General features: G+C 42.1%; 1 protein-coding gene across 3 annotated transcripts in view; it reads right to left on the reverse strand.

Moving 5' to 3' along the window:
• The window catches only part of TGFBR3 (transforming growth factor beta receptor 3), a 235,682-nt gene that overhangs the window by 124,798 nt on the left and 84,101 nt on the right, over positions 1 to 26,783 (reverse strand). The window lies entirely within an intron of this gene.

The following is a 26,783-nucleotide window of genomic DNA, read 5'->3' on the forward strand; positions in this document are numbered from 1 at the left end:
ACAGTAGTGCCCCATATACAGGGCCCCCAGTAGTGCCCCTTGTACAGTTCCCCCAGTAGTGCCCCATATACAGTGCCCCCAGTAGTGGTCCCCCTATGCAGTGCCCCCAGAGTGCCCCTTATACAGTGCCCCCAGCAGTGCTCCATATACAGTGCCCCCTGTAGTGGTCCCCCTATGCAGTGCCCACCAGTAGTGCCCTTTATACAGTGTATCCAGTAGTGGCGTATCCTACATAAATAAGACAAACACACATACACAAACAACCCAAAAACACACTTACCGGAGGGAGCCGGCTGGAGCTCACTTATGAGCTCTGCCTTCCAGCTCCCTCCGTGGACGCAGCAGCCAATGAGAGTCTGTCTGACTCTCACTGGCTGCTATAGCAAACACACAGCCGCCACTGGCGTCGGTGTGTATGTTACTGAGTAGTGCGGAATGCTCTCACTGCGGTCAGCACTACACTTAAATACTGTGGGGCCCGGGGGACAATGGCGGCGGGTGCAGCAGCGCTGTTGGATGCAGGCGGCTATGGGCCCTTGCACCACAGCGGGCCCCAGTGCAAGGCACCTGCTGCACCACCGTTAGTTCCGCCACTACCTACATGCTGCTCGCACTTTTATCTACATTTGAAGAGGGCTGGCCACACCCATGAGCAAATACAGGGGGGTCTCTAGTTGCCCGGAATTCTCCCCTCTCCTGCTTCCTGGCCAGTGGCTCAGATCATGACCACAATAGCAGTAGTATATAATAGAATATTACTAGAGCTGCGGCCAAAACATGCACTGTAAGGGACAGTAGGAAGCTGCAGCACATAACTAGTGGCAGCAGTCAATTCACAGTCGCTGACACTGTAACGTAACATTTTGCATGCAGATACACCCGCAGTTGCAATCAGAATATAGACAAGCTGCATATAATTTAAATCAGCAGATTTAATCTGCAAATACTATGCATTTTAAGGGAAAAAAGTTGCACTAAAAGACATATCTGTAGCTTATTAAGTGCTAATTATGCCTATTTCATGGCATAATTAGTCACTCTAAAATTCAAGATTAGGAAGCTCCTCTCTAGAAATCCTGCATTTGCCTGATACCCACAGATAGACACAGATGTGTATAGGGCTGAATCAACAGTTATGAGAATGCTGCCTATCAATTCAGTAGGAACAGTGTGGTCATGTCTTAGTGATGTCACTGATTCCTAGTGAATTGACAGGCTGAAAACTGATGACCTCACAAAAATGCACGTCTACTTTAAGGGGGAATTCAATTAGCTGTAATTATCTCGCATGGCATCAGAACTCGCCCCCCTCGCCGCTTAGACTCGCACCACATTTGCACATGTTTACCTTATGGGGCTGCAAACATAAAATCTGTGAGTCTGGAGGTACCGTAAGTGCTGCGTACAGCCACACTTGCTCTACTTGAATTCCCCCCCTAATGTGTATATTATTGGGAAAAGATATCACTTACCCCTAAAAACAACCAAGCATACACCTACAGTACATAATCCTAAAAATCAATGACAGGCCTCTACCAGATACCTAAAATATAAAAAGGTTTATGACAGCTGCAAAGCTTTTTCCGCTGTCCCTTGAGATAGTTCATGGCACGGACTGCTGGATATCTCCATAGTAACCATACTTGGGAAAACAATTGATGGACTCTTGCCCCATTACTAAAGTCATTTTTAGTAAGTAAAAAATCCAGGGCACAATTTAAGAACAAAATAATGATGGTTTATACTGCGGGTTTCCAGGCACACACACATTCACTGGATGTTGTGTTATGAAATGCTATAGCCTGGTGCCATACATCCTCAAGGTTACTTTAGAGCAGAGGGGAAAGGATGGAAATACGTTCAGGCAGTTCTCTGAAATGAATATGCTGCAATAAATGGACTTGACGTAAAAGCTACCCAGTACTATATTCAGGGATCTAACATACGTGTAGACACCTGAGCTGATTATAAAAACATCTCCATACTGGGTTTGAAAGCTTTTGGCTTTTGGCATGTCTTGTCATCTAAACCTTTTCAACCCAAAGTACTTACAGATGTGCCCACATACACCTATCCTCAAATCACGCCACGTACTTTGCGACTTAGACATGCCATGCAACCTGTACTTAAAATATGCCTCTTAGGGGTTTATTTACTAAGCCTTGGATGGAGATAAAGTGAACGGAGATAAAGTACCAACCAATCAGCTCCTAAATGCCATGTCATTTAAAAAATGGCTGCTACAAGCTGGTTGGTTGGTACTTTATCTATGTCCACTTTATCTCCATCCAAGGCTTAGTAAATAGACCACTTAACCTGCTACTTTATACCAATTCTTCTGTAACAAAAATACTAATCCTAAGTACTTTGTACACTATTAGCAAATGAAGACTAAAAAAGTACTCAAGCATGGAATCGCTATCCGCGTCGGAGCGTCTAAGTCGTGCCAGGCATCTCTCGGAATATAGCGCATAAAGAATAGGTGTATGCGGACACATCTGTAGCTTCATGCTTTGATTTCCGAGATATTTATCAACAGACTCTACAATCATTTATGTCATTGTTTTAGAAGCATATACAAATGAACAAATGTCCCAAAAGACCATTATTTTGTATTGTCCCATAGATCTCAGTTACATCCAGTTGATGCCTACTTCAGTTTAAAAATCAGAGTTAACACCTATAATAAATAAGAAATTGCATCATTCTGTCATTTTACTAAGGAATGGAACGTACCAAATAGTTTCAGCCCTGACTACTGCTGCATCCCAGTGCACCTGTTACCTATACTCTGTGGTCCTAATTTATATTATTCAGGTGTGCTTATATAGTATATTATTTTCCATTAATAGAGTATAATGGAGATATTTAGTAAAGAGCAGTTTTATTAAGGTATGTTGTTTCAGCTATCTGGCCAACTATAGGAAAAACCAGATAAGTATTTACTAGCGATTTAGTAATTATATGGGGAAAAAAATATTTATTAAGCAGCCAACATTAATTTATTATTTTACTATGAACCTAAAATAAACTTTTTTTGTATTATTATAGTCCAGCAATGAGAACAGCACTCTCAAAAAAACTCCAATGATTCCAGCTGGGGTGCAACGTCTCAAGACCAACTTAGGGGAAGATGCCTAAATATAATGGGTAACACATATTAATTCAACATAGGAGCATCATTTATAGTGACATCTCACGCGCAGGAATGCTCATTGGCACAAGCTCATGCAGGCACTCGGTTTTTCTAGCATTTTGGGCAAAACCGCAGATAAGTTCAGGAGTTTGCAAACTGCCACACATCCGATGCAGTTTGATTTTATCAAAGTTTGGAGGGAGATAACATGGAGAGAGATAAAGTACCAACCAATCAGCTGCTAACTGTTATTTTTCAAACACAAGCCTGTAAAGTGACAGTTAGAAATTGATTGGTTAGAACTTTATCTCTGTCTACAAGCTTTGATAATCTTCCCCCTGTCATTTAGGCCCTGAAAATCAAATGTGATGTGTAGGGTGTGCAAAATACACACAGAATTACTGCTTAGCAAATCTCTACCTATATGGTTTTCCTTTGCAAACAAATGATACTTCTATAAAGATCAGTGCTGTATTCTTCACTGTGGCTGTCCTGGAGGAGAATACATACCAGTTAAATATACTTACACTGATGAGACTGGCATTTGCCGCGTGGAGGTGCTTATACACATCCTCATATTAATGCAGACCAGTGTAAAAACACAGTATGAAATAGGAGAACACTACCCAGATTGAGGCAGCTGTTCACAGCACTTCTAGGAAAACCAAAAATCTCTCTATAGGGAATACATGAAAATACAGCAGACATGAAATGTTGCTGAAAGAAATCTTTTCTTCGAGGACCACTATATAAACTTGGCATCCGCACTAAAATACAGACCAGACAATATGTTTGGAGTAACGAAAAGACACAGAGAATAGAATAAACATAGAGTTTAAGGGGTCACTCGCAACCCCAAAATATGCTGTACATGCTCATGTATGTGAATACCACAAAGTACCATAAACATGACAATATTACTGAGATAAAATGACTAAGCCATTATTGCTTTTTAAAATTGCTCTTTGGAGCAAAATTCTAGATTATTTTACTTATTAAAATGATTTATTTTCTGAACAATTATTTATTACAGGTTGAGTTCCCCATATCCGAAATGCTCGGGACCAGTAGCATTTCAAACTTTGGATTATTTTGGTTTTGTGAACACCTGGGGGATGGGTCCGGTGGGTGTCATGGGAGGCCTGCAGGGGGGGTACGGCGGGTGTCGCACCACTGTACGGCGGGTGCTGCGGGGTGGGGAGGCAGGTGTCGCAAGGGGGTCCAGCAGGTGCCGCGGGGGGAGTCGGGCTCTGGCGGGTGCTGCCCCCCCACAGGTGTCATGGGGCATCCGGTGTGTGCTGTTTAGGGTGTGTGCTGCACACCGGACCCCCCGTCCGGCGTGTTGCCCATGCCGCTAGACATTGGCCATTGATAGTAGTGACGTCATGGCTGCCACAAAATATTCAGTGTTTTTGGAAAATTTTGGTTTTTAGAATATATACGAATATGGGAGACTCAACCTGTATTTATGTAGCACAAGCATACTCCATAGATTAATAAATCAAATAAAAAAAATGATGGCTGGATATATGTTTCCTCTGTATTACCATCATTGTTATTATTGTTTATGTAAATAGCGCCACCAGTTATGCAGCACTTTACACAGAATATCTGTCATTCATATTTAGTCCCTACCAGTGGCGTAACTAGGGCAGGGCGAGCGGGGTGCGTGCCCTGGGCGCCGTTGGACCCGGTACCGGCCCGCCCGCCCTAGTTAGCCAGTGTAGCGCCGACCGCAATTAGTGCGGTCAGCGCTACACATTTACACAGGACCGGCGCTAGGCTTCAAGCGCCGGTCCTGTGCTTCACACCTGAGCCCGTTCCCGCCCCCTGAGCGCTTGCCCAATAGCGCTAGGAGGCGGGCTCAGGCTGTGCATAACACACGCATCGCCGCCAGCGCTGGCGGCGATGCGTGTGTTAAACAGCAGCCAATGAGAGTCAGATAGACTCTCATTGACTGCTGCAGCACCGACTGCAAGAGCCGGACTTCCGTCCGGCTCCTGCAGTGGGTAATGGGACTGACGTCATGATGTCTGCCCCATAATGCTGAGCGCGACAGCCCGGGCGGGAGCGGCGTCGCGAGCAGGACCAGAGATTCAGGTAAGTATATATATATTTTTTAACCTATCTGCACAACGGGGGAGGGGGGTGGCTACTACTGGGGGGACCTCTTCTGGGGGAGGGGTGGCTACTACTGGGGGCGCCATTGGGAGGACCTCTACTGGGGGGGGGCTACTCTACTGGGGACTACTACTTGGGGGGGAACTACCACTGGGGGCATTATAAAAGGGGCCTACTACTAGAGGCACTGCACTCGGGGGACCACTACTTGGGGCAATAATAGGAAGGGCCACTACAGGGGGCACTGGATAGGGGGGATCACTACAGGGTGCCTGCATAAGGGGACCACTACTGGGAAAACTGCATGGGGGGGGACTACTGCTGGGGGCACTATATAAAGGGCACTGCATGGGGGGGGACTACTACTGGGGGCACCATATAAAGGGCACTGCATAAGGGGATACCGCTACTGGGCGCACTGCATTGTGGGGACTGCTACTGGGGGCACTGCATAAGGGGGAACACTACGTGGGGCACTGCATTTGGGGAGGCCACTACTGGGGGTACTGAGTAAGGGGAACTAATTGGGGGCTGTATAAGGGGGACCACTACTGGGGATACTGTATAAGGGGCACTACTATGGGCCTGCATAAGAGGGACCACAACTGCATACTGGCGGTACTGTATAAGGGGTACTACTGGGGTTAAGGTGCATATGGATAGGAATGTTCAGCGTGAAAATAAAGGGGTGTGTCATGTTGACACGCCCCATTTTTAAGTGACCACGCCCATCTTTTCCCCGAAGGCGCGCGTACATCTCGGGTTGTTGGGGTGGGCTCCCTTTTCAAATTTGCCCTGGGCTCCAAATACCCTAGTTACGCCACTGGTCCCTACCCCATTGGAGATTAGAGTCGTCATACAGAATACATTTTAAAATGTGCCTTTTTTTTTTTTTTTACCATGTTTTACTTGAAAACATAATAAAAATGTACCTTTGGATGGAATAAATACAATTAAAAACCAAAGCCCAAATATAATAGACTGCAATTTGCAGAACTGGATTTTCGCATTAAATCTAGTGGGTAAATCCCCAAACTGTGCTGGTGCCTGCAAGTTGCATGCTACTATATTATATGTGCTCCCAAATCTCACTTATCTGCATTGTGGGCTTGTGTTTGGGGCATCATCTTATCAAGGTTCTTCCCTTGTGAATTTCCTATTTATTTGATATTGAACAGTGTAAACCGTCAACCATCAGTCAATATGAATCTGAATATTTATACGGAAATGTTTATCGGATTGTGGAGCCACAGGACGGAATAATAGGATACTAGCTTTTAAAAGCTGGTATCCTATTATTACGTCCTGTGGCTCCACAATCCGATAAAACATTTTCCGTATGGACGCACTTTAAATATGCACATTTCTGTAAATAACATACTAATATAGACTTGTTTTATGTACTTCACCACAGGTGGCTCCAGCTTGTTTCTCTTTTTTATTAACAAGTTGCTAATGCACTAAGGCAAGCTTGATGAGGCGCTGCGGAAACCCTTGTGGCGCCATATAAATAAAGGATAATAATAATGGGTTGCCCAGTATCCTATGGTCCCATCCCGTTTTTCCACCATCAGATAAGCATTTTGCAATATTATGTACATAAATCCATACTGCGTGAACTAAATATCTACTATTACTATTTAAATACTTCACACTATGATCTCCTATTTCTTATAATGTCACACTAGATTATGTAACATTGTGGTTGTAGATAATAGGCCAATTAATAAATATTAAATTTTTTTGTTAATTTCCTTGTCTTTTAAAAATTTTACAAGACACTAGGGGGTAAATTTCAAATTGATCTAAATCGATGTTGAGTTTCTGGGGCTAACTTACATATTTACTAACAGACAATTTTTGATTTAAGTGTTAGTAAATGTGTGATTTAGCCCCAGAAACACAACAAGGATTTAGATCGATTTGAAATCTATTAAAATTTATTGAAATCGACCTCTAGTAAATTTACCCCTAGGATTTAATATTTAAATAAAATGAAATTTTCAATATGGAAGTTCACACTAATTATTTATCCAGTCTACCAATACTACTGTGTGTTAGGATTCCCTATTGTCTGCATATTTCCACAAATAGGACAAAAATAGCCATTACAAATAGTTTAGATTTTATATTTTTATCTAAGGTGATCTCCAAAAGTTTACGATCAAAGGCAGCATGAACCGATGTGTGTAGAGTTTACGCGTTTATAAATTGCTCAGTGTTTCCCTTCGGTGACACCATAACCCTCTCTCATTAGGACTGCTGATTAAAGGACTTCCTGCTTGTGTTTTGGTTTAGCAGGAAGGAATATTCACTTGGAATTGTTGTTTAGGGTATGAGAACCGATTCAGAGTTCCTTTGTTTTTGGAGATCTCCAGGATGCAGGTTTATCAGATGAACTCTCCATGTTTCCAGACCAGCACTGACCCTTTGTTGGGTTACTAATCACAATTTCAATACACTATTGCATGTACACAAAACCCTACTGTCAAAGTATCTTAGCACTACAGGAAACCTCAGACATACTTGGTGAGGATTAAGGATCTGATTATATTTTGACACTGTGCCAAGGTTTATTATTCTACAGATTTTGAAGATTATTTTATGATGAAACTTTAAAATAAAGTTAACACTCTAATTTTGCTATTCAACAGTAACGAGTCTGTTCGTTAAATCAGCTGGAAAAGAAAACTTAGAATATGATAATCTGCTCCACAGGTGGTGTCAAAAAAATCTTGTGTCAAGTTCAACACGGCTCTACTCGAATCAGCTGGACCTCTTCAATCAGACATAAGACCCTTATTAATCAGCTTTTAGTTATTTATAATAGGTTACATGCAACAACAGCACAACAGGGCCATTCTATGATACAGTGCCAGTCCCTTTTAAAAGCACTCGCTAGGGGTTAAGCCATTCATGCAAACAGTGGTAAGCTTAGCTTACCGCTGTTTGTGACTTCACTGCTTATACTATCTATATATGGTATTAGCAGTATGGTCCCCAATACTGGCAATGGGACCTAGCGAAGCCTTCCAGGCTTTGCTGTGTCCCTACTGGTTGCACTATGTAAATGTGCACATGCCCGTCATGCATGTACATTAGTCAGCAACCGTCACCCGAAATTTAAGCTGCCAAAAAGGTTCATTCGAGTTAAATATTGGTAACATATTTGCTTGTGTCACTGTGATACTAAACAAAATATATTGCTGGAAATTAGTAAAAGGGGGGAATTCAATTAGCCCAGCTAATTTTTCGGGGGTGAAATTCGGGACTTTTCCCCTTTTTTAGCTTTGGGATATTCAATTAGAGCCTTTTTTTGACATAGAATCCGTGATAAGTTCACGGACCTATGTGTTTTCGCTGGCAGCTTCCCGAAAACAGGCTAATTATCGGGGGTGGTTTTCGGAGCCTACTGAGGTCCCCCCCCAAAATCCCCTATAAGTGCTGCTGGCGGCCCCGCTTCAGGGCTAATTAGATCAATTAGTGTGCAGTAATTTACAGCGGCTAACTGAATTCTCTCCTAAATCTTAAATGGAGTCCTAAGTGTGTATCATCAGAGTCAGGGGTTATAAATACACTTATCAATCATAAAAAACACCTGCTTAATATTGTATAGGTTCCATTTGTCCCATCAAAACAGCTCTTGACCCGTCGAAGCTTGACCCGTCCACAAGACCTCTGAAGGTGTCCTGTGGTATCAGGCACCAAGATATTAGCAGCTGCTCCTTTAAATCCTGTAAGTTCGGCCTCCAAGGCACATGTTTTTCCAGCACATCCCACAAATGCTCGATTGGACTGAGACTTGGGGACTTTGGAGGCCAACTCAACACCTTGAACTCTTTGTCATGTTCCTTAAACCATTCTTGAACATTTTTTACAGTGTGATAGAGGCAGGGGAGGCCTATCATACTCCCTGTCATGCTCCATAGTTTTTATATAAAAACTGTGTTTTTATACATGTGTGCCTCCCCAGCCATTGTCCTCTCCACACGTCACTGGTGCACAGGGACATTGTCATGCTGAGAAAGGAAAAGGGCTATCCCAAACTGTTAACAAAAAGTTGGAAGCACACAATTTTCTGCAATGTCACTATATGATGTAATATTAAGATTTCCCTTCACTGAAACTAACGGGTTCAGGTCAAACCATGAAAAATTCCCATACATTTATTCCTCCTCTACAAAACTTTATAGCATTCTCCTGGTATCCGCCAATACCCAGATTCGCCCAGCAGGCTGCCAGATGGTGATACATGATGTGTTGCGCCAGAGAATACATTTCCATTGCTCAGAGTCCAACGGTGGTGTCCTTTACACCAGCCAGTGTTTGGCACTGTGCATGGTGATCTGAGGCTTGAGTGCGGCTGCACAGCCATGGAAACCCAATTCCTGAAGCTCCCGATGAACAGTTCCTGTGCTGATGTTGCTTCCAGAGACAGTTTGAAACTCTGTAGTGAGGACAGATGATTTTTACACACTACAATCTTCAGCATTCACCTGTCCTGTTCTTTGAGCTTGTGTGGCCTATCTTGGCGGCTCAGCTGTTCCTGCTCCTAGATGTTTCCACTTCATAATAACAGCACTTACAGATGATTGGGGCAGCTCATGCAGGGCAGACATTTGATGAACTGAGTTGTCGGAAAGGTGGTTTCCTATGACAGTGCAAGTCACTGAGGTTTTCAGTAAGAAACATTATACTGCTAATGTCTGACTACTGTATAAAGGTTGCATGGCTGGATGCTTGAAGTTATGCACCTGTTACTAATGGGAATAGCTGAAATGGCCAAACATACTAATTAGAAGGGGTGGGACATGCCTTTAGGCCATGCAGTGTATAAGATGTGGATTACTCGTTATTCCTTTGCAGTTCACGGGACTGATTCTGAGTCACACACAACGTGGCTGTAGTTGTGGGCAACCACAGAAGTCACATTTTTTCCTTATGCTAATGTGAGAAACTCGCATCTGCGCATGCACCGTTTACAAATAGAGATCCGTCCAATCAGAATCAGCCCCAATGGCTTTTGGAGTATAGTACAAACTTAAATATAACTTATACCACTGGCATAAAACATAGCTTCTTTACGTTTCTTGTAGTCAGCTGAGAGACTTGTATTTCTGTGTGCGCCTGAGTCTGAATCTGTATACAGAGTGTTACCATGCAGCGTCCGCAGCTTTTCCCTTGTGCTTCGTATGCAGATTCTGTCACACACGGATATACAGTACAAGTGTTGAATATCAAATTAATTACTAAGACAAATTTTGGGGCGTAAAAGATGTAACAAAAGTTTTGCCGCAAGCCAAGTCACATGGTAATGCATGGCGTAATGAGGCTAGGTTATGAGGACACATCTTTAGGTGCAGAATCTTCATTAGAGTATGGCATTCAATGTAAGTGACTAAGGGGTCTATTTACTAAGCAGTGTTAGGAGACAGAGTGAAAAGTGATAAGGTACCAGCCAATCAGCTACCAACTGTCATTTTTCAAACACAGCATATGAGATGACAGTTGGGAGCTGATTGGCTGGCACCTTATCACTTTTCACTCTGTCTCTTAGCACTGCTTAGTAAATAGACCCCTAAGCATCTTGAGTTTTCAACCAGTTATGTGACCTGCCCCAGCAACGCTCTCATAACATGCCCATAATACAGTGCATCCCTCTGCCTCTGAGTAGCCACCTCCCAGTCACTGCCCAGGAACGTCCATTACATTTCAGATAACATGAATCTAAATTAGTACTGCGACTCTGTGCACTCGCACCGTGGGACGCAGGGCCCGTTCCGCGCATGTGCAGAAAAGGGACTGCGGTCCCGTACCCAGACTAGCAGCAGACTGTCAGTTATTTACAGTCTGCTGCCATTTGTGGGTGGGTAGAGGACGGCGACAGCCTCTGTTTCCCAAAACGGAGGCATGTCACTGCCGTTGGTGGGGAGGGAAGAGGCCAAGATCACAGTCATCTGCGGTGGCCGGCTAGCGTGACCCCATGGGTCACTGAGCTGGCCAATGGTCACACAGATAATCCGATGCTGCATTGTACAAGGCAGCTGGAAACAGTACTGCATACAGGAGGTGTGATGGATTCTGCTGCATTACCATTACAGAGCTATCGCAGCTGCTACCAGGTTAGCAGCTTCGATAGTTCTTGCGACCAAAGCTGAATCAGCCCCTTGCGCAGTTAAAAAACATTGGCCATTTGCGTGACTATCAAAATTGCGTCCGACTCAGATTCAGGCCCACGGTCTTTGTAAAGCAACTCTTATACAGATTTGTGATCGGCAGGGTATGCTTTTCTCATTAGATAGACTAGTGCCTTAGGCGTAATGGAATATCAAAATGAATAGATAAAAAAGTAATGCAAAAATGTGTGATTCAAAAATATGTCACATTAAAATTTAGTTGCAACGCATGTAATTAGATTAATAGTTTAATTTCAATAAGCATCTGCCTCACAGTAATATATAATCTTGCTAGACTGCTACAACAACCCTCGAGGACTTTCAAGTTATTTAATAACCCATGCAAATCATCTGTAAATGCATGACATGGAGAGCTCCCTTTAACAAAATATAGATGGAACACAGTATCTGGAAACTCAAGTGAACCCTGAAATCTCAAGTGTCTGCTTCAAAGTTATGATATTGCTTTTTATGAGGCAGCTGTTCTAGTTAGTCCCTTTAAGTCTGCATTTTCTGCCAATATCTTTTTATTATTCAGTTACAAAAACACTCAATTCTTATCAGCTTTGTGTTTATAATATTTCCAGTTGTATATGCTGTAAGTTTACAGTTGTATTTCTCTGTTCAGGAAATTACATCTTAAAAAAACAAAATACATAAAAAAAAAAAAAAATTGAAAGGAAGATATGATATCAACAATAAATGACTGATAGAACCAATGAATTAAGGATTTAGGGCCTGATTCACAGTTGTACACTATTGCATTCACAATGTATTTGCAAAAATATGCTAACAGACTCCTTGCCTGAACTAGTGTGCGACGGACTGTGCAAATGTTGCTACACCCACTTTCCCTATCTGCGCTGTGTGCAGCACCTCCGAGGGATGAGAACACACAACCATCTACGCAACATCAGACTCAGATTGACTCCTCGAGTAATGGTGGGTACACACTATACAGATATATCTGCAGATGATGGTCGTTCATACACACTGAACGCCCATCATCTGTGTCTGGTCGCAGGTTCCGGCAGCTGGGGGGCGTGTCCCACCCCTCTCCCCGCGGCTGCCGTTTTGTGTGTATGGGCAGTCTGCAGACATATCTGTCCATCGGTTGTTCAGCACAGCCAATGTGATATGTCGGTGAACGACGATGTTCACCGACATATCGCGGGTACACACTGGGCGACGGGCAGCAGATATATTGGTCGATTAATTGATTGCCCAATATATCTGTCAGTGTGTACCCAGCTTAAGTCCTGTGCAGCGCAGATTCTGGGACAACTGCTTCTCTGAAGCTGGCCTCTGAGACTGCAGTTGGGAATGCAGCTGCGACACACCACTGGTACTCCCATCAACAAGCCAATTGACCGGCCTCTTTTTGCAAACACTTTCGGCCATATCCCCGACTCCACCCAGGAATGCCCATGGATCGCAGTGGTCAGCTCAGGACATTGCGATCACGGAGATATTGCGAATGCAGTGTATAATTACAGATCGTGCGTGCGCAGTGAGACTTTCCTCGGCATTTTGCACAGTAGCAAAAAATCACTCAAATGCGTCTACATTGTCATAGTGATTTAGGGGGAGAGTTAATAAAGTTTGGAGAGAGATAAAATTGGAGGTAAATAGCACCAACCAATCAGCTACTAACTGTCATTTTTTCAAACACAGGGGTCTATTTACTAAGCAGTGTTAGGAGACAGAGTGAAAAGTGATAAGGTGCCAGCCAATCAGTTCCAAACTGTCATCTCACAGGCTGTGTTTGAAAAATGACAGTTAGGAGCTGATTGGCTGGCACCTTATCACTTTTCACTCTGTCTCCTAACACTGCTTAGTAAATAGACCCCACAGCCTGTAAAGTGACAGTTAGGAGCTGATTGGTTGGTGCTATTTATCTCCAATTTTATCTCTCTCCAAGCTTTATTAAATCTCCTCCTTAATGCTCAGTCAAGGAACTGTGGGTAAAGACGTGAAAGTAAATTACTCCTTAGATGCCAAGAGGCATTCCTGGCTTACTCACCAATCCAGTTTGTCTATCTCATTATGCTAAAATCTTAGTTACTCTAACAAATTGGATCTATGATCTTCATTTTTATACAGCGGTGCATTTGAAACCACAATTTTCCTGCATCAGTTTGACAGCAGACTCACATTACTACTCTTGGCTGCTGGATCAGCTCAATCTTTCCACTATTAAAAGTTCTGTGGCTTCAAGCCTTGTTTATCTCTATTCCCCTCCTCACAGTCATGGCACTGCCCCGTGACAAGGAGAATCAAAGTGGACAGGTCACTGCCAGCCACATGACCAGCACCCTAATCTCCTAACATACTCTGTGCTGTGGTGAGCACGCTGATTATGTGATGGGATGCAGGTTGTTCTACCCTGACTATGTCAGATGGCTGCTTGTAAACTGTCCATGGATGAAATTCTAGCAGCAACGTTTACTGTTACATAGACACATATGCTACCTTTCATATACTATAGCTACATTTTTATTCATTATAAACAAATCTGAAGTAACACAGTACAAACTTTACTATACTTGGCGAACGGTGATACCTCTGTAAGATGTTATCAATAAAAATATCAGTGGGCTCATGTCTGGAGTGTGTTATCAGCAATATGTATTCATATACGGGTTTTCCTTGCTGAGCTATAAAACACATTTTCCTAGCTGCCATATAAAAAAAAAAAAAGAATACGTACAGTCCCTAAAAATGATGCGTGTACAGAGAATTATACAGGAAGAGTTGGAAAACAAATCATTGCAATTCTGTTTCTTTATTAGAAGGTTTCTGAATGCCACAGACAGGACAAGACCCCGCCTGCACATAATTATTTTTCGTTTTCTGGAAGAACATATAAAGGGTTTCAGTTAAGTTCCAACTGGCTAGGACACGCTGTCTGCTAACAGCCCACAACGACCATATAACTCTCCAGATTTCAGGGCTGAATTTCCAAGGTTCATTCTGAGGATGTAGTACCTGTGATCGTGTATTGACCCTGGAGCTAGTGCAACGAAGATCTGACTGGTCTACAATTATGAGGCTGGATTTCTTCCAGAGAGTACAAGCTAGAACCCTACAATTTGGGATAGGCAGGACAAACATCTTCAACTCTTGTCCTAAATAAACTGGACTTCAAATCATTACACTGTTTCTATTACTTATAGCAATAAAGATAAGCATCTGGAGCAATCTAGTACCATGACTAAGATTATTTTCAAATGTTATGTTTCTCACTAGTTGTTCCAATTTAGAAATAACCCAGTACACCTAACAGTACCTAGTTCACGAGCTGCCCGAAGAGTAAAAGCATGTATGACAGACCTTATTAAGGATGTACATGTGCTGAAGATACACAAAGACATGTGTAACTGTTCTCTTGTGTCACGGTCTGCCCTAGGATTAGTTAATGGGATTCTGTAGGTCTCACATGTCAGTAAACCAGCTCTCTACTTAGGTCTTACATTACAAGAAGTCTTACCAGTGGCACTCAATCATGGTTTCACATTAAATCCGCTATGTACTGTAGGTCAATGATTTATAAAACGACTCCTTTATTGTCAAATTTGAAAGCATACATACATCAATGTACATACATCAATGTAAGGCCCAGTGCGGAGGCTGGAGAGGCCGTTATCTAACATGTGAGACTTTATTTGGACATCTCAATCAGTGGTGATGACTGGTCCCAGGACAAAAGAAAGTGGAGACAGGAACAGGTAATTGGTGCTTAATGATATACAGATGTGTCCTCTTGCATCTTTGGCGCTTTCACGGCAAATCGCGCCACGCATGGCGTAAGCGGGTACGCACGCTGCGTTTGCACCCACGACTCCATAGGATTATATGGTGCGAAAGCAGCACGCGGCATGGTATAGCGCACGTGGCTAATCACATGGCACAATGCGTGCGCACGTTTGTAGCGCGATTGGCAAATATGCAAGGGGACACATCTGTATTAGTAAAGTGGTTTATTTCTGATTTGGAAAAAGTGACTAGGAACATACAGTAATTTGTTATCACCTGCTCTGCCTTGTGTTCTCTGCTTTCACATTTTTTTAAATTGTGGCTTACACCGCATGGTGTATAGCAATGGATACACACTGTGGTATGCTAGAGCTTGTATCTCCATAAAAGCTGGAGCCCCACATTTTGCTGAAGCGAGAATGAAAGCAGCTATTGTACAGCTTAATTCTCTCTACAACCCCTATGCATTCAACAGCAGTCTGAAAAAAAATGGGAACTCCACATAGAGAAAGTCTGATGTGCAAAACACAACAAAAAGGGGAATATGGGACATAGGACTTTGTCACAGCTTAATTTATAACCTCAAAAAAGATTGGTATTCCATAGTCCACAGCTATATTACTCAACAGCTCGGACTGTAACACCTCTATGATGAAAGTGCTGCAACAACGCCTTTTTTCAGCTTCACAGAAAATCATCAATTCCAGTAAAAAATACAGCTGTACATCTTCAAGGAAACACAACATTTGCTGTCACTGTTATAGAGAGGCCCCTAACGGGACGTCATTTTCCAAACGTCTTCAAGGCCTGCCATTTTGAGGGTCAAATCCCTATAGAAAGTCCTTCCCGCTAGTGTTTTCCAAATAAGGAGAATCTTGCTAAGTCATTGCTGGTGCCGTGATTAACTTTTCCCAACATTATTGCCATTTGGGAGGCTCTACAGCTGTGAGTGTTGTAGGCAAGGCAAAGGAAAACGCAGAGAAAAAATGAAAGTATGTTTTATGTAATGGCTAATATGCATTTAACTTGGGAAGTGACTTTGCTTTACTAGACTATGACAAATAACTGTTTCACACAAAATCATGAGCACTCTTATAGCCTAAAGGAAGGCAAACTCACTACACATAATGGTAGGAAGGGATGCAAAGCTTTATTAGATCAATATAAAGGGAATGTATAAGGATTATATAAAGCATAAAGCCATGCTTATCTTGTCAACATGATGTTGAAGATGCAGAGTCACTAGAACCACCTAAATAAATATAATACAATGCCCTATGATGATCATATATAATATGATAGAATTGGCGGGGGAATTCAGGGCCTGATTCAGAGCCGGGCTCATTCAGAAAAAGGGGCCGGCTATTTAAATTGAGCGCTCGCTCTTTGCGGTCTGTTCACGCCTCTATGTCTGAGCGAGCGAACGAAACATGCGCTCGCTATTTTGTAAAGACGCCCCCTGGCCGCTCGCATCCTACGTCATCTCCGCTATTTATTTGATTAATCGAGTACATTGAAAGGCGTCTGAACTGCTCGCAGTGCTTGTGGTTGGATTTTCCTACCGCAATCATGCGAACAGTTCAGGCTAAGAAACAACCAAGTGACGTGGTCGATGACGCTGCTTTGTTAATTATGCACACCCTTCAAACGCCCGTTTTGACCATTTGGCACGCCTGCGTTCGGATCTCCACTCCCCGTTTTCAAGCACCTTCCCCTGTTACCACTCATAAACGCCTCATCCTGTCACTCAAATTAGCAGGCACTCGCAATTTTGCGAACACACGTTTTCCGACCGCACTGACTGGTTGGTGCATGTGCATTACGACCCATACGCATGCGCAGATGTGCGAACATCGCTCGGAGCGAACGAGCGGCCGCTTACGAGAGGCTCTGAATCAGGCCCTCAATTAAAAGATCCCCCGGAGGCTGTTCAATTAGCCCCAAAGCCAGCAGTTATCGAGTATCCTATGTGTTTTTGCCCGAAAACAGATAATTTTTTCGAGCGAATAAAACGGGATCTAACTGAATTGCCCGAAGGCAAAATAATGTGGTAAGTCACATTTTATTTGTCCGTAAAATTATCAGGGCTAATTGAAATCAAAGTCATGTTAAAACTAAATACTTATGTTCTTCGATAAAGGGAAAAATAATTGCAAACTTTTTTTATTTGAGAATAGGCAAGGAAGAAAACAGATTCCAGGACTGTCTGTGCATAATAGGAGCTGATCTAACCTGACTTATTAGAAAAATAAAAGAACACGTTGCTTGTTTAAGGTGACCCTCACATCTTTATATTTTGCCTTAAATGGCTTTGATAACAACACCATGGAAAACGTTCAAAATAAGTCATGTGACACAGGAGGTGGTTGCTTAAAATACTAGTGTCAAGAGCTTGAAATTATAGAAACATTAATATATGGGTCAACATGTACATTGTATGAGTCCAACAATGCATGTGGGTCACAGATGAAAGGTACGTTCTAGTGGTTCTCCAAAACTAAAACAATAAAAAAAAGTCTGAAGGAAACCAGACGTAGACTACTAAGCTGTCTTATTTCACACTGTTTCAGTATAATTAAAAACAGATCAAGGAGCTGATTGAGCTCATGATGCAGTTAGAAAACAATTTGCTTCACTGAGTGATAATTTAACAATGAATTTATTCCAGAGGCTCTGGGAAGGACCCTCTGGAGAGCAAGCCACCTAAGTAAGTACGTACTGAGTTTCGTTATAACTACTTCTAGAAGACAAAGCTTCACCATCAATGATGCAACTGTGACACAGTCTATAATATAAATGTTCAGTTTGTTCTATCAATGTGAATTGATCTAAGCATCCTACTGTGGCACAAACAAAAAGTAAGCTTTGACATAATACAGTAGAATGATCATCGGTGGTAGGATAGTCCCATGCTCTACTTCACAGTGTCTAATATGAGGTAAAAAGTTCTCCCAAGTTACAGCTACAGATGTGTCCTCCTAAACACATCAGTTTTGCACCATACTGTATGTGAGACCTCTGGTGCGATTCCCGTGCTTTGCATTTTTCTCAATTTTTCGCCTTACTCCTCATACTAGGCATTTAGGGTTAGTAATTTTGTAGCAAAGGAATTAGCATAAAGTAGCAATACAGCATAACGAAGTATAGCGCAGGTCACTTGTATATCACCTGTCTTCTGCCTTTTTACCCTAGATTGTGTGCTTTTTCCTAATTTGCTTATATTGTACTATGTGTAGTGTGTAAGGTACAGGGCCGAATTTATTTAGCCGCAAAAAAAAAAATGTTGGGTGAAAAGCGGATTGAATTTGCCTAATTTGCCTGTATTGACGCAATGTTTTCTCCATGTGCGTCCCAGCTTTTCGCCCTATTCAATTGTAAAACACACGAAAACGCGGATAGGCGAATGTTTTACAAAGCGAAACTAGTGAAAAAGACATATTTTTGGGGGGAAATCAGTCTGTAACCCATAAAAAGTTTCAGTGACCCTTGGAATCAATATAGAATAGTATTAGTAGCCCTAATGAAGGTATTTAGTGAACTTATTTTATTGCAATGGGCTGTTACAGGCATATTTGCATATGTGTGGAAAAATGATAGAAAGCAATGTTTTTAAAAAAAAATAAATACCGAGGTTAAATTTGGGGTACTAGAAAATGGGTACTAGTGCATTCTGATATCTCTAAAATGAAGAGTTAAAAAATCTTAAAAAATACACCTGCTGCAGCCTCGTGCAATCCAAAAACACCTGTCCCAACCATATATCCCCCCAAGTTACCAGGCTCCCCACTTTATTCCAATTTTCCAACACTTTTTACATTTACACCCCAAAAATGACATGTCTTTTTTGGGGTGAAGTACATTTTTTTTTTTTTGCCTAATTAGTCATTAGGGGGTGTCCAAAGGGTTCTGAACCAAGGGTCTGATTCAGCAAGGAACCTAAAGGAGAGAACGTACGCACTCGGCCGATGTTTCCGCACTGCAAATGCATATGCATCGCAGTGCACGTGCGCGAACTAGCAATTGCGATGGGAAATGCGTTTGTAGAGGCTACGCAGACCCCGAGCACAGTGACTGACAGGAAGTGCAGTTTGTGGGTTATGACGGGGGGTGGTCGGGCGAACGCAGACGTGCCAGTGCGTTGGGACGGCGTTGCAGGGGCGTGCATAAATTATCTATTGCAAATCCCTATGCAGCCTGAGGCCTCATAGCGTGACCTGAAGTTAGCAATTCCTGAGTGAGGTCTGACCTGCCTTAACTGTGCGTATGGGTCCAATGTTACTCGATGTTACCGCTATGTTGCCCAAGTATATACGGATGTGTGTAAGGGGAAGTGGGCGTTCTTATGGCAAGCTGTGAATGCAATGCGATTGCAAACATTTGCATTTTCACTGCTAATATTAGCAACTGCGGTGCGTACGTTCTAGCAGAATAGCGATCCTTGCTGAATCAGGCCCCAAATCCCCACATTTGTACCCCAAAATATGGATTTTACACTTCTTTTCTCCTGCCTTTTGCTGGAGAAACTTATTCACCTGTTTTTGCCTATGGAGTATTCGCTGTTGGACGCAGATTCAGTGGCCTCGGTAGCTGGACATTCTGAGTAACCCTAAGGTTATGGGAGATGTCCGATGGTCCGCCGATGGTGATCTGATGCTGAGTCTCCAGACGCATGAAGCAGATGTGAGAAGGCACAGATCGGCGTCTCAATTCAAAGGACAACACCTGAATCATTTACATACCTTCCCAGATCCGCTGCTACCGAAGAGGCAGCTCGTATCGCTGCTGCGTCCACCTCTGATTCAGGTCCTTATGTCCTGTATATTGTACTAGGTACCTGGGATTGTGTTTTGGGGCCGCTAAATTGCAAAATCTGTGGCGCACTAAACAGGGCTATTTGCTGCGTATTGAGGTGGTGAATGTGGACACACCTGTAAGTATAACATTGCCATACTATTTAACTCTTCAGGTGTTCAATTTATGACATCATTGTGGCACCACCATGTCCCTTTAACATCCAGGTATATATTTTGTTTCCTTCTTTCTTCTACAGCCAAACTCGCACCGCAAATCAGCCGGGGTCACGTGACGGAAGCAACCCAGAAGCAACAGGGATCGAAGAAGAAAAGACTCTGAAGACTAGCCGGCAGGAAAAAGGAGCGGACGTCTGGAGCACAGCAACAGGTGAGTCTCCTTAGAGAGGGGGTGCCCGGTCACAGGTTCAATTGAGCCCTAGCTGGAAAATCCCCTCCCCAGGCACTGACCAGCCCCCTCCGAGTATGGGTCCCAGCGTGCGTCTGGCAACAGATACACCACTGAGCATCCCGTCCGAAGGGAAGACGGTAAGCCAGGAGACCCTCATCACTGTCCTAGTACCCCAGCTCCCCTTTCCCAGGAAGACAACATGGGGGCATCTATCCTACAGGTTTTTTTAAAAAAAAATTCTCTCTCCGTCACTTGGTACAGGAACAACAGCTGATTCCGCCTCTCCTCCTTGCTCCATTTATTAACATTTGTAAGCAGACAAGCGGGACGCCTCAGCCTGTTTTAGACTTTCTCCAGTGCCTCCAACCTGTCAGGCTTCACTGCCTGACACTCCAACACCGCAAACTATTGAGTTTGGTAGTCAAATTACCCACAAGTTTGATACAGGCTCAGAGAGAAATTATTTGAATAACGATTATTGGTATCTTTGATCCACTCGATTTATCAGTATCTAATTAGTATTGCATTTATTTGTATCCACAGCATTTTGTGTATGCCATTTTTTTGTATTTTATGCCAATCAAGCTATAGTAAAGTTGATATTTTTTTATTCAAATACCGTGTACAGAACATCATCACTTTAATCCATCTGGGCATGTGTAAACATTTAGACTCATCTTTGCAATATAAGGACTAGAGCACCTAGAGATGTTATAACAACCACTAACACCAAGGCCACTTGCACAGTAGGCTGAGTGCTACACTTTGCTTATTCAAAATTGTATATATACCCTAAGTATTCTAGTCCTGTGCCAGAAGGACATTTACATGAGATATGATGATGGGTAAAAATGAGTTATGCTGGATAGATTTACCATTCAAAATCGAATCCAATGTAGGACTTTACCGCAAAATGAGTGGCTCTAGCAGTGATTAGATCTGGGCATTCTCTATAAAGATTACAACTCATCTCACCACAGACCAACATCAGGAGTTAGTGGCTGAGGATAACTCATAAAGGTTATTATAATTTAAACTAATATCATTTTATGGAAACCCTCAACTACTCCACTACTCCTTAAGAGACAGAAAACAATTCTTACACTATATAAAATTAACAATAAATGCTGTGATACGCTACTATGTTCAAATATGTTACACTTTAAAGCATCTATTTACGCTTTGTTTAATGGTATGTGAAAATGTGATTTCTGTAACATTTCTTGCTACATGCACATTAGTGCAGGAGGTATTAACAATTGTGTAAACATATTTGTGCTACAACACAGTATCAAATTTCAGCTAGATGTGAACAATCCGGACTAGTCGCAGGCATGCATTATACGTCTGTAGCAAATATTCTGCTTATTTAGCTGCAATGGTGTAATGCAGTGGTTCCCAAACTGTGTGACATTGCACCTTGGGGTGCTGCTATGTACTTGCAGGGGTGCCATGGGTTGATGGTCCACATCCAAATTAAATTATTTATGGTCAACGTGACAGGCAAAACCAGTGCTGGTGGCTGCCAATCATAAAATATGTGGGCAAACAGAAGCACAACCCTTTCTACCACCACATTGGAAGACTGATAAGCACAATTTAATTTCATTTAATCTCAATAACAACATTTTGGTCTAGGGGTGCCATGAAAAAAATGCTGTGCCATGATTCAAGAAAGTTTGGGAACCATTGGTCTAATGAACCTCATGGGTAGATTTGGTTACTACCGACAACCATTAAAAGAATGGATGACAGCTATCGGTAGCACTATTTGAAGTCCAAGGCGCCTATTCACATTACTTTAATGATGTTAGCATTCTGACTTTGGCAGTTAGGATTATTCGCTTTGATTTTTAATGGTGAACACAATGGGTGTTTGCGTTTACTTGATTTTAATTTGATTTTGAAATTGTGTACCTAAATGTATTTTACATGGTAAATGCGACTTTAGCATTAATGATATACTTGTCTACTTTTTACAGACGGGAGGTCCAGGAGTCAAGTGCAGAAGGCTTGGGTACGTCATTTTGTGTGCCACCATGCATCAGGGGACAGGGCCATAATGACGCAAGTTGCGGCAAACCACGAGAACGTGGTTCCGTCCACTTAACTAGGAAAGTGGACAATGAATTCTAATTTATTTTATGTTCACTACAACATTGTGTACAAATAGGGTAATGTAACTAATGTGCACAGTGCACTACTAACACTAATATTTTGCTTCTCCTGGTGTAAGCCAAGACCATACACTGTGCAGTAACCTGGCACATATGCTACATGTAGCCCTAATATAAAATCATAAAATACACCGATATAGCTGACAATCCTAAAAGAGAACATACAGTAGACAAGTCAAACAGTGGCTAATATGCAAAACAACCGGAGGCAGACCAGATTTAGCAGACCGGGAATTTTGTTTCTACAATGTTGGGTTTTATATCAAATGGCACCTTGCAAACATGCAGAATATCCTGTGACCAGAAGTCTATTTTCAGTCTACAAATAGATCAAGGTATTCTGTTGTAAACACATGCGTGTCCAGGCTTTCTAGAGCCAGCAGACATCAGGAAACCACTTATCTGTTTTCAACATGAAGTGAGATTGACTTGTGTCCAAGCAAAAAGGTCATTTAGAGCGTTAACTTTTGCAAGGATCAGAAAGATAATATTCGATCTGTTTTGTTTAAAATGTCTAATCCCAAAAGTACCGTTGTGGTCCTGCGCTGGTTGTTTATCATTTTATTTTTCGTTACTGCCGCCAGTCAATCTCTTGGGCTTCCTGGACAATTTAGCAATCTTTTGCAAAGTATTGTATTACAAGGAAAGGGAAGAGGTTGTGGGGGATGATGGTGCTTAATAAATGCTGCTCTAGAGGAGATAAAGAATACCCTTCTGAGTAAGGTAATTCCAGACACATGAGCATGTTACAGCAAAACTCTATTCTTCTTAATACAAGGCCATTGTGGAGAGGTGTATTGCTGAGCAGGAAGCGGGGGAGAATATTAGCAAGACATATGAATACAAATGCAAACAAATAATTCTTCGTATTAGAAAACAAAAGTCTTATTGATGGTTTTAGGCATTAAACCATTGCTAAAAGCTGGAAGATTTGCGCATTTTACTCCAATTTGCCACTAGTACCTTAGTTTACCAAGTAGTAAATCTGGCCTAGAAGCGGTAAGGGACAGGGATTTAGGGGTCTATTCATTATCTCTTAATTTCTACAAAAGCAGGTGAAAATTTACATTTTCATCTGCTTATGTAGAAATTAAGTTTTCGGGCCGTTCATCAAAAAGGTAATTTAGGAAATATCACAGATATCTCCTGCTTACCTTTCTCTCCTGAAATGGCCCGCTGTCCCCATACACTAATATGGGGACAGGAATTCATCAAGCTCCAAAAAAACAACATTTTTGGAGCTTGACTGCACTAGCATTCGCCATCTTCAGAGGGAGTTTGCTCCGGAAACCCTCTTCTCCCTATGGAAAGGAGTCCTGAGTCGTGAAGAGGGATACTTTCAGATCCCTCCGCCCCTGTCCGGCTCCTTCCACCGGATGCCATAGCTCTTGTGCGCATGTGTGACCTGTAGGTCACGCAAGCGCAGAAAGGAGCAGTGAAAAGTTCCCGGGAGACAGCTAATTTTCGGATCAGCTGTCTCCGAACCGAAGCAATGATGAATTGCTCTGGCACTTGCGTCAAGTAGGAATGTTAATTATCAGGGTCCGCTCGGACCCCGATAAGTAACATAAGGATTGCTAATTTCTACAATTGATCCTGGGTAGGATGTAATACTTAGTAATACTTCCTTTCACAACTATGTAGAATTAAAGGTAATTTAAAAAACTATTCGTTTTTCTAAAGCTCTTACTAAACAAGGGGTTTCTGATCATTAGACAAACTAAAAGAGTTGTCTGAGTCAACAACCTCTGGATGGCAGCAAAAGGTAGAGAATTATATCAAACATTAAAAGAAAAACTGGTTTCCAACAAAGAGCCTCTATGGCCTGCCCATCACAAGAGGCATGCCTCCTTCCCACTGTCAGTGGTCGCCTCCATGACCTAGAAGGCGTGTAGGCATGGGGAGAGTCATACAAAACCATGCAAACAATTGATTTTCTTCTGAAATACCGCTCGGCTAGGCCTCAGTTATGTCTTTAATTATTCATGTAAGTGCGAAGAGATCTGTACCATATTTATTATTGTGGTGGTTTTCTTTTCTTTTTACATTGGGCAAAGTGTGCCTAGGAAAGCGCTTCTTCACCAAAGTACAAATGGCAAGTGTCCCATTAAAAATACCGAATGTGGAGTTGAAATGTCTGCACATCTTTCTGCGTGGCAAAATGCCTCTTAAAGTGCACTATCTCGTTCCCAATATCTCATTGCACTTTGCAAAATTACTGTAGGTGCACTCCCAAAGCTACTTTGTAATTAGAAAGGTACGTGTTCATGTCTCCCAGCTATCCTCATTGACCGATGCAAGCCTCTGCTTGTCACCAAGTGCTGTCATCTTGCTCCATAAACCCATGGTCATTGACAGATATCTAGGCGGGTTCACAAAGTCACATTTTGAATTGCACCTTAGCTATTTTGCACTTCATAAACTACCACCCAACAGTATTCCTTTTTGGACGGCTGACATAATACTGAGATGTATGCACATGTAATTCTTCTAGAGCAAGCTAAATACCCAGACAGGGCACTACAATTACATTTCAAAAATGCTAAATGTACAATAGTAAAGATGCAGTGAACATTTAGATTGCTAATTTCTACAATTGATCCTGGGTGGGATGTACTAAAGTCAAAAATGCAGTAAAACCCCCGAAACAGCTGTTTTCGGGGGTTTTACCACATTTCTCATATGTACCAAACTCCAGATTTTGATACATTCCGGAGTTTGGACCTGGTGGGTAACGCCATCTTTAGATTTTTTTGGTGACGCCCCCTGAGAGGGATCCAATCAGATTCCTCCCAGTTCTCCCCCCGTGGTGCGTACGTCATTCTGCGCATGCGAAAAATGACACCACAAGGACTTCTGGGTCATAAACCTGAAAGTCTGTCTATCGCAAAAGACAGCTCTTACTGGGAGAGCTGTCCTTTGCAATTTTTGAGGTACATACTAGCGATATTATAGCTGGTATGTACCCAATAACTGACGGCATGTACAGCATCGCCCCTGACTAAATCTCTCTCCTCTATGAAGGTTATAAAAGTAGAAAAATTTACTGTTGTACTAAACTGGGACCCAACTTTTTTGTTAGCAGGAGACTTAGACAATTGCATCGACAGTTGAGATTTAAAGTAGGGAAAGAGGAAAATTAGTAGTCAACAGTCTGTGGCAGTCATATACAATACTTTACTGCCCTCCCTCAGCGAATCCTGTTTAACTGAGCAATTATTCTCCACAACCAAAATGCTGCAGTCAGCAAGAGAACCGGAGATAAAATTGCAATCTCCATAAGATATAACTTAACTTTGCTTCGCAAGGGTGAAAGAATTTGAACTTAAATATTTGTTTATAGCAATCATGGCATGCAGCCTAGAGCATTAAATGATAATTTGCAACACATTTAGTTAAATCATATCCCGAACAAGAATGCAGCCCATTTAAAGAGGAACTACACCCAAAACAACATAGAAGTAATAATGTATTAATCTTATGTATTTTTTATTTTTTTTAAAAAAATGTTTCCCAGTTGCTATGATCTATGCAGAATTAATCTGAAATATTTCTAGGACAGACAGGTAAAGTACATTACTTTCATATTACCCTGGGGCCTATAAATGCAATCAGAAGACAACTACACACAAAGACAAACAGCAGTCATCAAGTAATGCGGTTATTGCCAAGAGTGTTTTTGTAAATAAATGACAGCTGTACTATGCAATAGACTCTATTTACTATCATCTCTTTTTTTTCTATAAAACTATGTAAGTGGTATACATTTACTATTACACATAAGCAGTTTTTTTTTTTTTTTTAAGTACTCCTATAACTCTCCCATTTACCTGGCTTCCAGTAGGCATCTTGTCTGTATGTCTCTTTGCCTGCCCTCTGCCCTACTTTTGGCTGTTTGGAAGCTGGCCATGACCTCTATGTCATATTGTCATTATGCCATGTCCTGAGCTATTATTACTGAACATCATGAATAAGACTGACAGGGTGGCTTAGGGAAGGGATAATAGAAAACAGTAATGGCACTGTACGGAATAATGATCTGCCTTCAGACTTAATATCACCTATACAGAAAACCATCCTACAACAAGTATATTATTATATTGCATTCATCTGTATATATTTCCATTGGACAAATAGAAAATAAAAAAGACAGATACGGTTAGAGTGGATCAGCTGTCCTGTCCTGTGTAAGGGATTGTTCTGTAAACACTGCAG

This window comes from Taudactylus pleione, unplaced genomic scaffold, assembly GCF_031769625.1.
Source record: "Taudactylus pleione unplaced genomic scaffold, aTauple2 ptg000373l, whole genome shotgun sequence".
Taxonomy (NCBI): Eukaryota; Metazoa; Chordata; class Amphibia; order Anura; family Myobatrachidae; genus Taudactylus; species Taudactylus pleione.